General features: G+C 36.4%; 1 protein-coding gene and 1 long non-coding RNA gene across 3 annotated transcripts in view; one reads left to right on the forward strand and one right to left on the reverse strand.

The window, feature by feature from the left end:
- RORB (RAR related orphan receptor B) overlaps nt 1-15763 on the forward strand; it is a 131382-nt gene that overhangs the window by 15055 nt on the left and 100564 nt on the right. The window lies entirely within an intron of this gene.
- Nucleotides 341-15714, reverse strand: LOC146763670 (uncharacterized). The gene is made up of 3 exons (XR_014951230.1): nt 10904-15714; nt 7640-7756; nt 341-1103 (listed from the first exon to the last, which is right to left on the reverse strand). It is a non-coding gene; the product is annotated as an uncharacterized LOC146763670 (long non-coding RNA).

Below are 15763 nucleotides of genomic sequence, written 5' to 3' on the forward strand. Positions count from 1 at the left end.
TACTAAGTCATACTGTTAGAAGTATATATATTGAATCTAATTCTTTGAACACTACAGAATTTCAGTCTCAGGAGTCTCAAAACTTCATTGTATGACATTTCTTACTTCTTTGAGCAGCTTCTCTGTGTTTGAGGGTTCAGAATGGTATTACCCTCATTTAGCACATAATTTTGCAAAGTTCATCTTTGGCCATCTAGATTTAGGGGTATCATGATGTTTATGTATAAATTTTTCCTGTAGTTTGCACGTATGTTTTCATCATGAATGAAGTTGTATTATGTGTTCATGTACCCCCATGAATGTTCCCAGTATGACCCTTTACCCCTTGATGTCAATACCCTTGAGTATTGACATCAGCTCTCAATTTTACCACTCTACAAATGTATATTGTGGCTGTTTCAAAAGTAGGATATGAAAAATTCAGATCTGGGGGAAATTTACTTCAGAGTAATGTAGCATTCAGCTGTCAACACAGAAATACTGCTTTGATATTCAGAGTTACAGACAGATGCAGTGATCCAATTTTGATTAAAATTAGACTAATTAAATCTCTCATCACTTGATTTAACTTGAAGTTTTATTGGTACTTTTATGGTTGATCCAGTTGTCCTGCAGGTCCATATCTAACATTAACATTTCAGTCAAAGCATATTTGATAAATAAAACATGGGTTTGTCAACAACATATGGAAAGCTGATTTGAGTAATCTCAAAAACAGGCGTTTAAAAATGCATATTAGTAATATAATCATATTTATACTTTATTTTATCATCTGATTTTGACTTGCTTCTTCCTTCTTGTTCCGTGTCTGAAGAGGTCTCACTATTAAATGCACTTCAACAGACTTGTGCCCACAAAGGCGGTCATTGGTTTTGTCATCCCGCCTTGCTGAAACTTGTTTCTGCAGTTGCTAGGCAGCCCCATTTAAATCAGCTGAAAGCACAGAGCAATTCCCCTCAGCAGCAGATTTCAATTAAAGATCTGGACATACAGCTGGTTTCTCTGGCTGGTCAGCTCCAGTAGTAAAAGGAAAGGTTTCAAGAGCTGTGCTGTGCAACAGCTGGATTCCGTAAGTTTTTCTGTAGTAAATTCACTCTGGATACCTTAGAAAAATATTTAAACAAGTAATTGAGCTGTTTCTGTTTTCTCTTGTATACATCAACTTGCAGGGGAAGCTAGTGTTTGCATTGATTGTTTTTTTCCCTCATTTTCAAAATAGATTTTATCCCCTCTGTGGTGGGTTGAGGAGAAAAACAATGGAACATGAACAAACAGAAAATCCCATCCTAATCTACAGTACAATTAGGAATTCCTCAAAGACACTGTGCCAATGCTCTCTTCTGCCAAAGAAGGAAGCGTATTTGACATTTTCAAAAACATTTTGGGATCTGGTTGGAAGTATTAAATCTTAAGCAAAAACTTAGAATAATCAAGAAGCTTTGGGATTAACAGATTGCCTTGCCATTCTAAAATAAGTTTTTAAAAGTCTATTTTTTTGTATTTAGGAGTTAGCAGGGAACTCAGAATCTATGAAAAGGAAATTGAAGTAGAATTACATGTGCTGTGTTATGGCTGGAAAACCAGAAGTTACAAAAGCAGGTTTTGGTATGGTGTCATTTGATAAAAGTTTGGTTAGTTGTGCCGTCTTAACTAAGTTAAATCAGTTAGTTACACAATCTGAAGCAGAGATTGAAGGAGCCTTTTTGTCAACATGCAGCTATCTTGCACTCTCAAAATGTAAATACTTCACTATTGCACATCATGTTTGTGGGCAGGTAAGCCAGAATTTAGCCATTTACTTCATGTTTAGAAATGTGTCTCTAGTTCTGTTCCTCAACACTCTCTTAACATACATTTTCCAAAGGTGATACAGAATTATGCTTGTCAGAATTACACTGCACTAGTGTTTTCATCCAAATTCTGATAATGGATAGGCCTAACCTATTATTTAGTCTTTCTATTGAGAAACATTACTGAAAAAAGTAGGCAGTAAGATCGTACAGAGTGAGCAGTACATTTTGCAAGGTTTTTCACAGCAGTGCAGTAAAATTTATTACTATGTGTATTCTGATCTCTGTTGCCAGCATGCAATTCTGTAGTTTCTCCCTAATTTGCCAATGTTACTGTAGAGATTTTCTGTGGAGTGTTGCTTTATTATTTTTTATTATTATATTGTTTCCAAGGGCTTGCTTTTTCACCAAGTTCTCTACAAATGCAAAGAATGTTCTTTCACTCAGCAAAGAAAGAGGTGGATGCTGTGTGTCCATTTTTAAATAACCATGTCTAAATAGTTTTAGTTCTCCTAAAGAATTCCTGAGGTTTGTTCTCTTTCACTCTTTCTAGTTACCAGAGATGGTCTCTGGGGCTTAATTAATGATCTTTCCCAGCATCTCCACCAAGATCATCACAGTGCTACCCAAAGCTGGTGTTCTATACAAACCTCCATGATCCACTCCATATTGTGTCTTTGCTGTCTGATTTAATAACATTGTCCACCATTAGGAGGTTCCTAATATCTTCTTGGCCCCCCTACATGGACTTCAGGTAACCCTTTGGATATCAATAAACTCAGAAGCACCAAAAGGGTTTGTCATAGAGCAGTATGGGGAATTTAAAGCCAAATTACCATGACATTAAATCAGAAGAGAGGATAATGTATTCACTTAACACTCAACAAGGGCCAGTAAAGCTTATTATTGACAATGATCAAGTGCTTTGTTTCTCCTTGTTCAGGATGTAGGCAAAGACTCACTACAACTCCTCTCAACATCAAAAAAGAAAAAGCTAAACAAAAAAACTGCCTTTCCTTAAAGGTCTGTTTTCGTTTTGCTGGTTTAGGTTTGTTTTTCTGAAAGCTGCTCAAAGTATTGGAGAAGTGGTATGTTCATGTATTGTGTAGTGCTGTGATATTCAGCACCTAAAAGATGAGGCTGAAGCCACCAAGACCATAAGGTGAGAAATGGACATTAGCAGAAAATGGATCATAGCAAAATAAGCATCTTCCACTATGGTCTTCTGCGAGAAGACTGTTAAATTAATTGCACATCTGCGTCCACAACAGTTAAGACTAAAAAATCCCCATTAGTAAATAGTAAAAAAAAACAAAAACAATTAGGAAATACTAAAAAACCCCGTTGTCATCAAAGAAAGATGTATCTCACTTCAGTTTAAGAATAATGATTTATTTTCCAGACACTAAATCTGGATAAAACAATTGGACAGGTAAAAAAACCACCAGGACAATTCCTGCCAAAAAAACATTACATGCTAACTCTTCTAATGACTTGAGGGTTATTGGAGTGTTCCCAGCCTACATGTTTATTGTCTAGCTCATTACCAGATTAGTTGTACTAGGGAAATATTTTTAGAGGTTGTGTTGGTCATATCTTAGGACAGTCACTGTCTGGAATACCACATACCATCTTTCCTCCATTTATAGCAAGATAGGAGGAAAGGATAGACATATTTTTTCTTCTGAGATGGCAGGCCAAATTATTATGAACTTAAAAAACACTAGGCTAGGATATGCTGATGTAGTGGTCAAGCCTTTAAAGTCTTGTGAATCGGCTATTTGCTTATTCAGAAAAGATGGAGGAAGAGAGGAGAAATAGCAGGGTGGAAAATAAGATCAGGAGTGGAGTCAGATCGGGTGCTGTAGCTACAAATAACACACAGAATTCTTCTATGTATCTGTTCAGCCTGTTGTTAATATTCTGTGATGTGCTCTGAGAGAACCTGAGAGGAAGAAGGCTTTAAAATACGTTGTGAAGTCACTTTGTGTTCTTGTCTTATAAGTGAAATATTCCCTGTATCATCTTTATCCCTGAATAGTTAATAACTTTTTGCAGCTATCTAGTGTCCTTCCATCTCTGAGGTTAAGAACTCCACTAAAAAATTGTTGCTATGTTCTTTGTAGAAATGGTATGATATCTTCTGATCTGTGTTTCATAGCAATTGTGATGTGAAGATCAGCAAATGGATACTGCTGACTTGATTTTTTTGGCCTACAGTAATCATCTTGACTGGAGGAAATCATATAACATCAGCATTCCTCTTGCCCTTGCCCAGCTTTCAGCTTTCTCCTTGTGACATATTTCAGTCTCTAGCAAGTCTGAGTGATCCTCCTCTGGAAGCTGTGTTCAGTTGTGCAAGAAGCCTGTAGACAGGCCAGGAAAGACTAGCTGTGGTAGGAACAGAGATGTTTTTGGGCATCACTCTTGGGTGTATCTATGGAGCAGCTGTCTGGGACAAGCACTTTGAAGACTGCTTCTTGACAGGCTTAGGGATGCTGAGGAAGTGGTGTTTTCAGGAATGGCCTAAAGGCAAAGATAGTATACAGAAAAAATTTTGTCCGGAGCAAGTTTCCCAGCTGTTTTCTCTCAGGACAATACAGATGCAGATTAGAAACATTATTGGTGATTTAACTTTTTCATTACACTGCTATATAATACCTTAGATTCTCTTAAATTTGCAAACTGAGTAGAACTTGGTAGGAGAGCCATGGGACACTTGTAGAATAATCTGTGATTGACAGAGATGCTCTGACCGTCTAAGGACAAATAGGCAGTGTGAAAACAGTGTATGTCTGAACCCTACTAACAGATGTAGGTATTATTTTAATGCTGACCTTCACATAGCAGCATGTTGTAAATTCTGCTCCATTTATCATGTGTGTAGATCAGTCAAGCACTTACCAAGTTGAAGAAGCAAAATTAGGGTTCATACAGAAGGCAACTGCACTGACAAACATTATATTCTCATACTCAGTAAAATACAAAGAACAAACTGGGCAATTGGGAGGTAATTCTATGAATCTGCTGTCTGTAAGAAATACTCAATGTTTTTCAGAAGTTCAAATTCAAGACAGTCATTCTGGCAACAATGAGTAAGTGTCATTAGGAGACTTCTCACCATCTCATGATGATTTTGTGATACCTACTCTAAGCAGAAGAAGACGAACAGATGTGTTAAAAGTTTCTGGAGTGTACATTTGCAAGGCATAGCCTGAAGTCAGGCAGGTCATTGTTCATCATTTTCACTCTCATCTGTGGCTGCTGAGAATATTACTGTTTCTCCTGAAGTTAAGTCCTTCGCTTGTGTGTCTGAGGACTTCTTCCCAACCATAACTTGGTAAGAACAAGGTGAAAAGGATAAAATAGAGCCAGAATGTTTTCTTGCCAACCTCTGATAAAGCATTCCAGCCATCTGTTCCAGTTTACTTCTACTTTGACTTGTATTTCTCTTTTACTAGTCTCATTCTTTCAACTGATGTTTCTACATTCTTCTCTACTTTGTTACTTTTTCCTCTTCAGTCTCCAGATGTCACTTTTTTTCCCTGTATGTGGATTATTCCTCTTCTATAACTGTAGCACTTAAAAATACGGCTTTTCTCTAGGTAGAGCTTTTATTATCATGTTCTCTAAATACACAGAATCTCACACACATGCACACACACACACACGCACAGAATAATTAGGTTGGAAGAGACCTTCAAGATCATCAAGTCCAACCTATGCCCTAACACCTCAATTAAATCATGGCACTGAGTGCCACATCCAATCTTTTTTTAAACACATCCAGAGATGGTGACTCCACCTCCCCAGGAAGACCATTCCAGTACTTTATCACCCTTTCCATAACAAACTTTTTCCTAATATCTAACCTGTATTTCCCTTGGTACAGCTTAGACCTCTGAATCTCCCAAGGTCATTCATGCAGTTCAGGCTTTCTAATGAGATTAAGTTAGTTTCTTTAATGTTTTCATCGTTGTGTGTCTGCAAAATTAGTCAGTGGTTATCCTGGACATACCCACTCTTTGGTGGGTTTACACAGCTCGTATTGTCTCCAAAAAGGTTAAATATATTCAAAAAATTACTGATTTCACTGTAATAGTGCTAATTTTGAAGGTAAGTTTGTGCTGGTGCAAATTCACCTATATTTTTCTGATGCCATAAAAACTTAGATTATTATCCACCAAATCATTATAAATTCAGTTTTGCACCTATGATAGGTGGTCAACTACAAACCTATGACTCTAAAAGCCCCTTTTTGGCTGTGGAATCATTAAGCTCTGTGAGGACATTTGCTTTCCACAGTTAGCTTCTGCAGAAATAAAAAGTTCCTATTTTCTGCTGCCTTTGGTTGTATCTCTCAGCATAGTCCATACAGTGCAGAGAGTGTTCCTCTGCATTGTGCTTTTTGGAGGGTTAAATCCATAAATACACATGGATGTACCTTACAGAGCAAGCTATATACTGACCACAGATGCTTCTCATTTGTAATACTTTTAAAGATTCACTGAGTCAGAAATAGGGCAAGGAGATGATCCTTTAACCCCCAGAGAGAAAGACTGAGCATCCAGATTACACACTCAGATCTTGGATCTATTTTCTAGATTGGAAACTAACTGGATAAACTAGCTACTGAGTCTGGAACTGAATCAAGATCTTCCTCTTAAGGATGCTTGGTGACAGTGCTCAAGAACCATGCTCTCTCTCATTGTCCCTTGACCTTCACCTTACCTCCCCCTTTTACCAAATACCCTTTTTGGTAGTCCAAAACTGAACAGTGACATGACGAAAATCTAAGAATGCTAATGTCCCCTCATAACATCTTTGAAACCTCTGTGAGCTCATAAAGGTGAATATTACAGTGTCTTCATTCCTCAACATATATAGGCTTTAGCTACCACACCATGCAGCAGTAAAAATAATTGTCTGGATTTCAATTTGTATTAATCAACATTATTCTGTTGAAAATGCTGAAGTTGTGATAATTTTCTCCAGCTGATAATTTGCATGAATTGGTGAGTTGTATTAATGTTTTTAAAAACAATAATTAAGACATCTGTGTCAAAATAAAAATTCATCACTTTTAATTGAATGATGAGAGTGTCTTCTATATATACTGTTTCAAATGCCAAACATTAAACTGGGATGTCAAGGGATTATCAACATCCCCAAAAATGAAGCTACATAAGGATGGCTTGTTTTGTTGGAGTATTTTGTTACCACAGTTCTTTTTCTTTGCACTGTAACAAGGCAAAGCATCTTAGTTCCCAGTTTTGTATGCATCCACAATGATCACAAAGTTCACAACCTCAGGCTTGGTACAGATGTTCTGCTGAGTGGTGTGGATCAGCAGCAGTTTCTGCAGTGTGGGGACAATATTGTCCCCAGTGGGTACCTGTTGAGGTTTGAAATAAACATGAACCCAAGCCTTTTTCTTCTGCCAGTGTTACCTCTATTGGGAACTATTTAGAGTATATGCAGCACAGCCTGCATTTAGTCATCACTTTTCTGCTGTTACTTAGTTAATGTGTGAGGAAAACTCTGCTTTCCATTGCTTAAGACTGTTGTTCAGATTGTGCATAGCTGTGGTATCACTGAGGTAATCTATGCAAACCTGGCCATGTATTTTGTGTTGCTCCCAGCCCTTCAGTACAGCGCTGCCAGTGCAAGCCTGTAACTGTTCTCTTAATTTCCCTTTCCTCAGTACACTTCACTTACCGATTCAGACAATAGGACTGTGGTTAACTATGTAGTAAATACTTAGCTATGTGTAACCCTTGTATGTAATGTGTCCTGCTAGGTCTCTAGTCTGTTTCTTTTGATCTTTTCTCTACGTTAGCAGCACTTACCTTTGTTTCTTCTTTTATCCCAGATGTGCTTTTGTGATGGTCCTAATTGTCTCTCTCCAGCTACGATGATACATGGTCTAGCAGATAACATCTCTTTCTGTATGTTGGCAACATTTACTAAATAAATCACAAGAAATTTAATGAGCTGCATACCCAGCTAGCTCTGCTTTTTCTTACTTTTTGAAAGATATTCTGTAGTGTTGGTTTCCTCTTAGGGAAATACATCTAAACAATCAAAACACAATCGGACATATAATGGTAAAAATATAGACTTTCTGACTAAATGAGATGTATTAAATGTCCCAAATTCTGATGTCACTAGGTGAAATAGTAAGGTTACAATTTCTCTAGTAGCCTGATAAAATTTTCTGTTCCGTACCCTTTGTAAGAACCTCCAGCCTGGAAAACATCAATTTTCTGTATTTTTTTGTAATAATAGTGTATTGATGCTTCTATTACCTCTTTGCCCTTGCTTTTATTTCTAAATTTTCTTTTGCTGTTTAGTTTTAATGAATATTTTGCCACTACTTAAGTTTGCTGTATTCACTTGTATGCCTGAACTACACTTGGTAAGTAGGCTATCTTTCCTCCTAGTTCTCCACAAAGAAAAGTCCATTTCCCAATACCTTTTAATGTACATCAGCCCCTATGATATTTTTTATAATGTGTTGTTTAACATTGCTGGATCATATCATGGTCACTTTGCCAATTCCTGTCATGTCAGTGAGTGACTGGTAACTGAGCTGTTGGTAACTAGTTGAGCTGATAAAATATTTTTATCTTTTTGAGTCTTTTAATGTGTTCTAGCTCATACGTGTATTTGATTTACCAGCTCTTGTCCAAATTTTCACATAAAATTTGAAGCACTGGGAAGTTGCACAACTTTCTAATGCGCTTTACCCTGCTACATTTTAGCTTTGTTCCTTTGTAAAGTTGGAGTAACAATTTCTGTACTCCTGGGACATTTAGTTGTTAACTTTCTGAGATCTGCACGTTGTTATATCAAAGTCAAGGTATTTTTTTAAGTTTCTTTTAGTAGATAGGAGATTTTCCCTTGGGGCATTCTAACATCAATGGCTGAAATTGAATACAGTCACCACTTCATCCCCACACCATATCACCCACTGGTACAAATGATGAGTGATTACAAAAAGAAGAGGAAAAGTTGTGGGAAGGAGAGAAGTTTCCTACTGAAATATGCAGGGTGGCAATAAGAATTTGCCAAATTAAAAAGTTGTTGTAATATTTCTGAAACAAACCACACAATGAAGTCATCTGATATCTGATTGCCTTTACTTGATGTTAGTGTACTGCCCTAAATAAACTGTCGGGACTTTTCCCAGGATCATGTCTCAAACATTTGGCTCATTAGACATAAAAAGGCTCTGGAGTCTTTCCCTGCATTTTTGGCTCATTTACTCTTTTTGCCTTCAGTGCAGTGCAGAATAAGACCTTTTTGCAGGCCATTAATATTTTGAAAGAGAACCATGTAGAAAAGCTATCAAAATTTTCACCCCAGTAGATTGGTGGTCTTTTTTAAATTTTACTCTTATTTTACCAAAAATATATATGATTGTAATTATCAGAGTTTTAATACTAAAAACTTTGAAGTTCAATTGCACAGACATTCAGTTTCTCATTGCTTTCCTTAACTGATCACAAGGTCTTTGGGAATTCTCAGAATTTTCATTAAAATCTGTGGGTTTTGGCTAATAGCTTTGGAGTATTTATGCATTGTGATCTGCATTGTGATAATTGTTACCATCATCAACAGAGCCATGCAGATACCTATTATGTTTCTTGCTTGTTTCATTTGACTTCAGAAACTATTTTATGGATGTATAGGCTCAGGCTGGTAATTCATATATGTTTATATATTTTCTACCACTGTATCCTCTCCTTGTACACAAGAGTTCCCATTAGACCCCTTAAATTTAATTCTGGACTAGTAACCTTTTGCTTAATTGAACAGTTTATTTAATTTTTCAGTTATAGTCAAAGGTAAAGGGGCTATATCAGACTATTTCTGGCACCAGCAGTGGTTGCTGGGTTGCTGGTTTTTTAACAGAAATAAAATAAATAAATGAATAAACAAACAAGCAAAATAAAACTGTTGTTTTCTTATCTTGATGCACAGTCTTCATGCCATGCTCATTGTAAGCACATACAAAATTGCTGTTCTGGAGAACCTGAGGGCAATAGTAGGAAAGAAAGCTGCTTCAAATCTAGTTTGATTCACTGGCAAAGATTACTTAGTGCCTGAATACCTATTCCAGTCATTTACAATTTAGTGTGAGTTTTGCAAAACCATCTGTGTTGCTGTACAGTCTTACTCTAACTGATTGAAGTGTGGGCTTCTAATTTCCATTGAGGTGTATCCACAGAATTCTCACAAGGACATAAACACCCACTGTGCTGCTTTATGCATATTTGTACTTAGAAAAATTCCTGGTCTATACAGATGCCTAATTTTTTAGGAAAAAAAAAGACAGTTGCCAAGCTTCCATGGGAATGTCCATGAGTTTAACTGTGCAGCTTTCAGCCTCACAATTACTACCATCACTGCTGTGGATGGTAGTCAAACCTTGTGAAACATTATTTGAAAATACATCTTTTATGTCGTAGGGTTCTGATTACCAGTGCTCTGTTTTCATGACATTGTGAACTATGTGTTTTTTTCTGGTTTGTAAGTAATTTCTAACACTTGCTCATTCCCAAGAGCATTTTTTCTGGTAGCTTTATTATCTAAATGAGATTATTATTAAAAATTGAACAAACATTTTTTGGCTTCCCTTTGAATTAAAGAAAAGCTCTCTTGAGACAGTTACTAAATTTTACTCCAGGCATTGTGTTTAAAATAACAGGAAATCTGTCAGTTATGAAAAACAAACAAACAAAGAAAACAACAAAAACCCAGATGAAAGTCTACAAATACTTTTGATTCACTTACAGTGTGCGGGGGCAAATGAAGGCACAAAAAAAGCCTTCTGCCAGTAGGTTAGGTGCAAACTACCTGGGTGTCCAGACGTCCCACCTTGAGCAAGGCTGGACACATCCATTCTTGAACTTACTGTCTCAGATCCTTAACTTCCATATCATGAGATCCTCAACTTCTTTATCATGCCATTCTGCAGGCATTGCATTTTATGCAGAAAGGCTTTTCTTGGGTAGCTTATTTATGTACAAAAGACTTTTAACCTTTGTGGAGCCCAGTTCTGCCAACAGTGCCTAAAATCTTATGGGGTGTGATGTGTCATGTAGTACCTCTGCCTTACTGGTCCTCTTGGATGAGATGCGGGGTGTGACCTTCTCCTCTTCAAGTCCAAGCCCATAGCATGAGGGAAAAATTAGTTTAAGTCAGATAACCATGTGTCTTTTTCTTCTGCATCTGAAGACTGCTCTTGGGTTGTGTTGAGCCACTGACACATTGGTTGTTAGATGAATTTTGCTAAGAAGCTAAAGTGGGGAAAAAAAATCAAAGCTAAACCCTAAATTCAGTTGACCTTGCTGACATCTACATGTATTTAGTGAGGTTTCCTATTTAGACACTCCCCACTAAATTTTGATTCTGACCTTTCATAAGGGAAATTTTACACCGGGATCATGCTTGCTATTTGTCAACCATTCCTGTTTTTAGACAGCTGCTAGTCTTCAGGTTACTGAGGTTCATTTTATCCTGTAGAATCTAATTCCATCGCTCTGTAACTGAGTTGGTCAATACTAAGGGGCAATTTGGTTTTCTCTATCCCCTGTTAAGTATTGTATTTTCCCCTTCAAAAGTATTTTCAGTGACATCAAAAATGTAATGTAGAATACAGTCTCTGTCATATACAAAGACCATGTGCAATCAGTATAAAAATACTCATAATAAAGATTATATTCTGCCATGAATCTTAGGGATCTACATATGGAATGCTAGGATGAAAGGTTATTATAACCACATTAAAAAGTTACTTTAAAATGCAGAATGTGGCCATTTTCCAAAATGAGCATTGCAGCATTAAATATTTGTAATACTGAATGCACTGTTGTAATGCTATAATGTGTGACAATATTTTAATACTGCCCATGCTCAAAGACCTGCCAGTTTACAATTAGATAACTTACCTGAGTTGTTTCAATATTATCATTGCTTCCCTACTCTTGCTAAAGGGAAAACATGGAATAATTAAAATAATGCTCTATAATTACCCCTGAAAGTATTATTTAGTAAGATTATGCTAGTTTTGTCATTAAAATGCACGTTTTGTGACTGAATAACTAAATGTCTAAAAATATGGCTCTTGATGCTTAATTCTGTGGTCCAGACTCATGTAGTTTGATGTTACCATACAAATTGACTTTGAGTGCAAAGAATCCAGGATGATGCTGCAGTAGGGACGGGAGACATCTAAAAGAAGTATTTTGACAGCTTGTTGGTGTTTTGACAGCAAGACTACTCCAGGCGGGATAGAATTAAAAAAAAAAAAAGTGTTAAGGAAAATTAATAAGAAACTGTTCATGTTAAAATTAGTTCAAAAGATGGAAGTTGCTGAAAGAAGGAGAAAAAAGCCCAGAACAACAAAAAAAATTAAGTGCTAGAGGGAGAGGAGAAAGATTAAGAATTCTGTAAACTTGCTTCCCAAAATTGCTCATGATAGCAATGCTGTATGAGAGGTTTAAATAAGCCCTATAATCATCTCTTGAATACAAACAAAATTCTTGCCTTTGCCAGACTGATAGCATTTCTTTGATACAAGAAGATATTTTTGTAAGGAATTAAGAATTACCCATTTATGGAGCTAAAGAAAACTGGGGAGATCTAGGTAGAATAGGTCTATTTTGACATGGTAACCTAGGAGTTGTCTGTGAGGTCTTTGCTTGCATTTACAGACATTTATCCAAAGTTCCTGCAACTTTCCAGGCTACATTTAAAGTGAATTCTTTACACAGTATCTGCACTGTAACTGTATTTTTGTGTCAGAGTAGCATTAACAAAGAGCCTGGCTACAGAGGAGCCCTTAATAACTTGGTAAAAAAACCAAGATAGCTGATTCACCCCAATGTTCATCAATAGCAGCTAGATAAGGTGGCCCTGAGAAGCAAGAAAGGGAAGGAAAAATATTTGCCTATATGCAAAGATGGGAAAAGTTTTTACCATATTAAAAGTAAAATCATAAAGCTCCTTACTGATTATGTTGAAGGTAAACCAAACCTTGGCCATTCCTTGTTTAGCAGATTGTGTGGCCATTCATTCCTGATTATGAGTATCCTCTTGTTTCCAGATTGCTAATAGTGAAATATTTCCCTGCTGTTGCATGAACTCTAGGTTTCAAATGCATACCTGTCACTTCTGTGTGGAGGAGGATGAGCCATTGAATTTCAGTGTCTAGGTGTGTAAATCCAGATCCTAGCTCTCCATCTTGTTCATGCACAAACACTGATGCATGGTGTGTATCATGCAGGCTGAACTACAGAAATCAATGTTTGTTTCTGAATCAGACTTCCACATGGCAGAACAGTATCATGGAAGTACAACAGAAGGTTACAGTAGTAATTATTTTCAACCCTGTTCTAAAAAAAGTGTGGTGGCATTATTTTTCATCTCCCAGAATCGAGGCAGTGCACTAGCCAGAGGCTGAAACACTACTTGGGGAAAAATCTGTGAGAAAGGGTTTGAACACATTTCTTCTCCATGTTTCTTGCTGTCTTATATAAAGTAGGAGAATTTTCCAGTTCTTAATTGATATGGGGATGTATTAGAAAAGATGTTTTTGTTGATACATGACTCACATTATTGTTGTAAACAATTGGAATGTTTCATGTAGCACATCAGCTTTGGTGAATGTGATATGGCTGTGATTAGGATTGAAATGTATTATTTTGTGGGGTTGGTTTGTTTGGTTGCTTTTGTTTGTTATGGCCAATAGGGCTGGCATGGAATAAGTAGAAAGAATAAATTTTTCCAGTTGGGTCCTTTGACATCATTATTTCATTTTTCTGCATTATCTTGTTTTAGAGAGTTTTTAACCTTTCTTTTCAGAAAATAAGATGGAAGTGATTGCAGGAATACATTGTGACTCTTTTTTATAGGAAGCTTTGTAGAAAACAAGACTTAGATATTAGATATAAAGGAACACAAAATTAAGTTTTCCATTAACAAATATAGCAATATTAAGAAGACATTATATTGTTGCAACAAATAATTTCTTTTGCATGACATTAGGAACTTTGTGGTGGTGAAGTCAATAATCTCAATCCCTCTCATAGTAGTCCTTAAAAGTTCTAAGATCCCACCATTTAAATAGATAAACCTTACATGAAATAGATCAGACATGAAGCTGAACCCTCTGCAGGTTCCTGGTACACACAGTGGCTGAATTGTGAGAAGCCTGACTCATAAGGGGTGTATTATGTAAAGCATGCTGTATAAAGTAGCTCTTCACCCTATGGCATGCATTTGGGACTTCAGAAGATTCTGGAGATCTCCCAAAATTTGGATGTGTCACCATGTTTGAGTCTGCCTGTTCATGTAAACATTTTATAAGCATGTGTGCACTGATCAGACCTCTTAGTGCAGTTGAAGAAGCAGTCAGTAAGGAAAGAGGAGCCTGCCTGTTGGAAAATTTGACAAATATTGGCTTTTGACAAAAATATCAGTGCAGCTAGTATCTTCACAGAGCAAGTAAGAATTTAGCCCGCACATGAAAGATTTTTGTAGTGAACTCTCTGCAATGTAACAGGAGTCTCCCTCTGTATGCTAGTACAAAATAGTTAATCATTCTGTATATGATGATTAATAGTTATTAATTTTTTTATTTGATTTTTGAAATTGTCAATGTGCTGAAATATGCCATAGGAATTATATTTCAGCCTACAAGCACATCTTGCTCAGCTCAGCTTTGCTTTATAGCTCACAGGCTCTCAGCCCATTAATCACAAGGTGACACTCCTAAGTGGTAAACCTGATGGTACATATTAATATTTATGGGTTTGCTGTAGTGTACTCTTGTGTTTGCTGTACTGGGAAAGAGCAGTTCTGTCTATCAGTATGAGCTAACACCTCTTTAAAGCTGTAAACTGACAAGCAGCACACTGGCATTTTTTCTAATTATTTTACCAAGCTGATGACAACTAATCAAACTGAACTGCCTAGTGGTTGCACTAGTTTTTTTCAGTACCTGCTTTGGGGTTTTAGGAGTTTTCTTTCTCACCATATATAGTATATAGAACAAAAATGTAGATGTGAAATATAGCATACTTCTTGAATGCAGATTGGTTTACTAATCTTCAGAGAATAATGACTGCAAGGTCAGCCCCAAATGTTCCTGGTTTCAGATACTCTTTTATTTAATTGAAAACATTTTCAGTGGAAGGTACGGGGTCATTTGGAAATTAAGCCAAGCTCCCAGGTATATGAGTAAATACATATATATAGAAAAGTGTGTACATATATATAATACTTCCAGTGTAATAGTACTTTTCAATATAATATTTCAGTGTTGTAGTACTTTGCTTATAGTTAGGTGTCAATCCTGCATGCATTTTGAAGAGAAATCTCTCCAAGTATCCATGATGTGAATTATTTTGAAATATAGAGAGATTATAACACATCTACTGATGTTAACTCGTGCAAATGCTAAAAACTGAAGTGGGAATATTCTCTGTTGCTAACATCTAGTCACCGGTAAATTATAGATTCGGAGAAAATCTGCCAGGATACTAGAAAGGCCTACTTGAAATTATTTGTGTGTATCTATTTATATGTATATCGTTATAAATAAGATATATAATACATATTCACATATTCACATATTTATATATACACAGAGAGGTACATGTGTTTATATAGCCACATCTCAGGTCATGTTTTGGTTATGTTCCCTCATGTTTCATTCTGTTTGAACTGTTAATTAGTGATCAAAAGCAAAATAATGGAAGTTTTTCATTAATCAAAAAATACTATAGATTTGACAATGGTGTTCTTTTTTAAGTTGTGTGATCATACATGCATAGTATTTGTGAAAATATGCATCATGTTCCCTTAGGGTGCATACATATATTTATACACAAATCTTTTTGCTGAACCTATTCTTGTGTGTTGACTTAGTAAGCTCTGGTTAAACATGACACAGTTGTAATGTT

Source organism: Lonchura striata, chromosome Z, assembly GCF_050655825.1.
Source record: "Lonchura striata isolate lonStrDom1 chromosome Z, ASM5065582v1, whole genome shotgun sequence".
Taxonomy (NCBI): domain Eukaryota; kingdom Metazoa; phylum Chordata; class Aves; order Passeriformes; family Estrildidae; genus Lonchura; species Lonchura striata.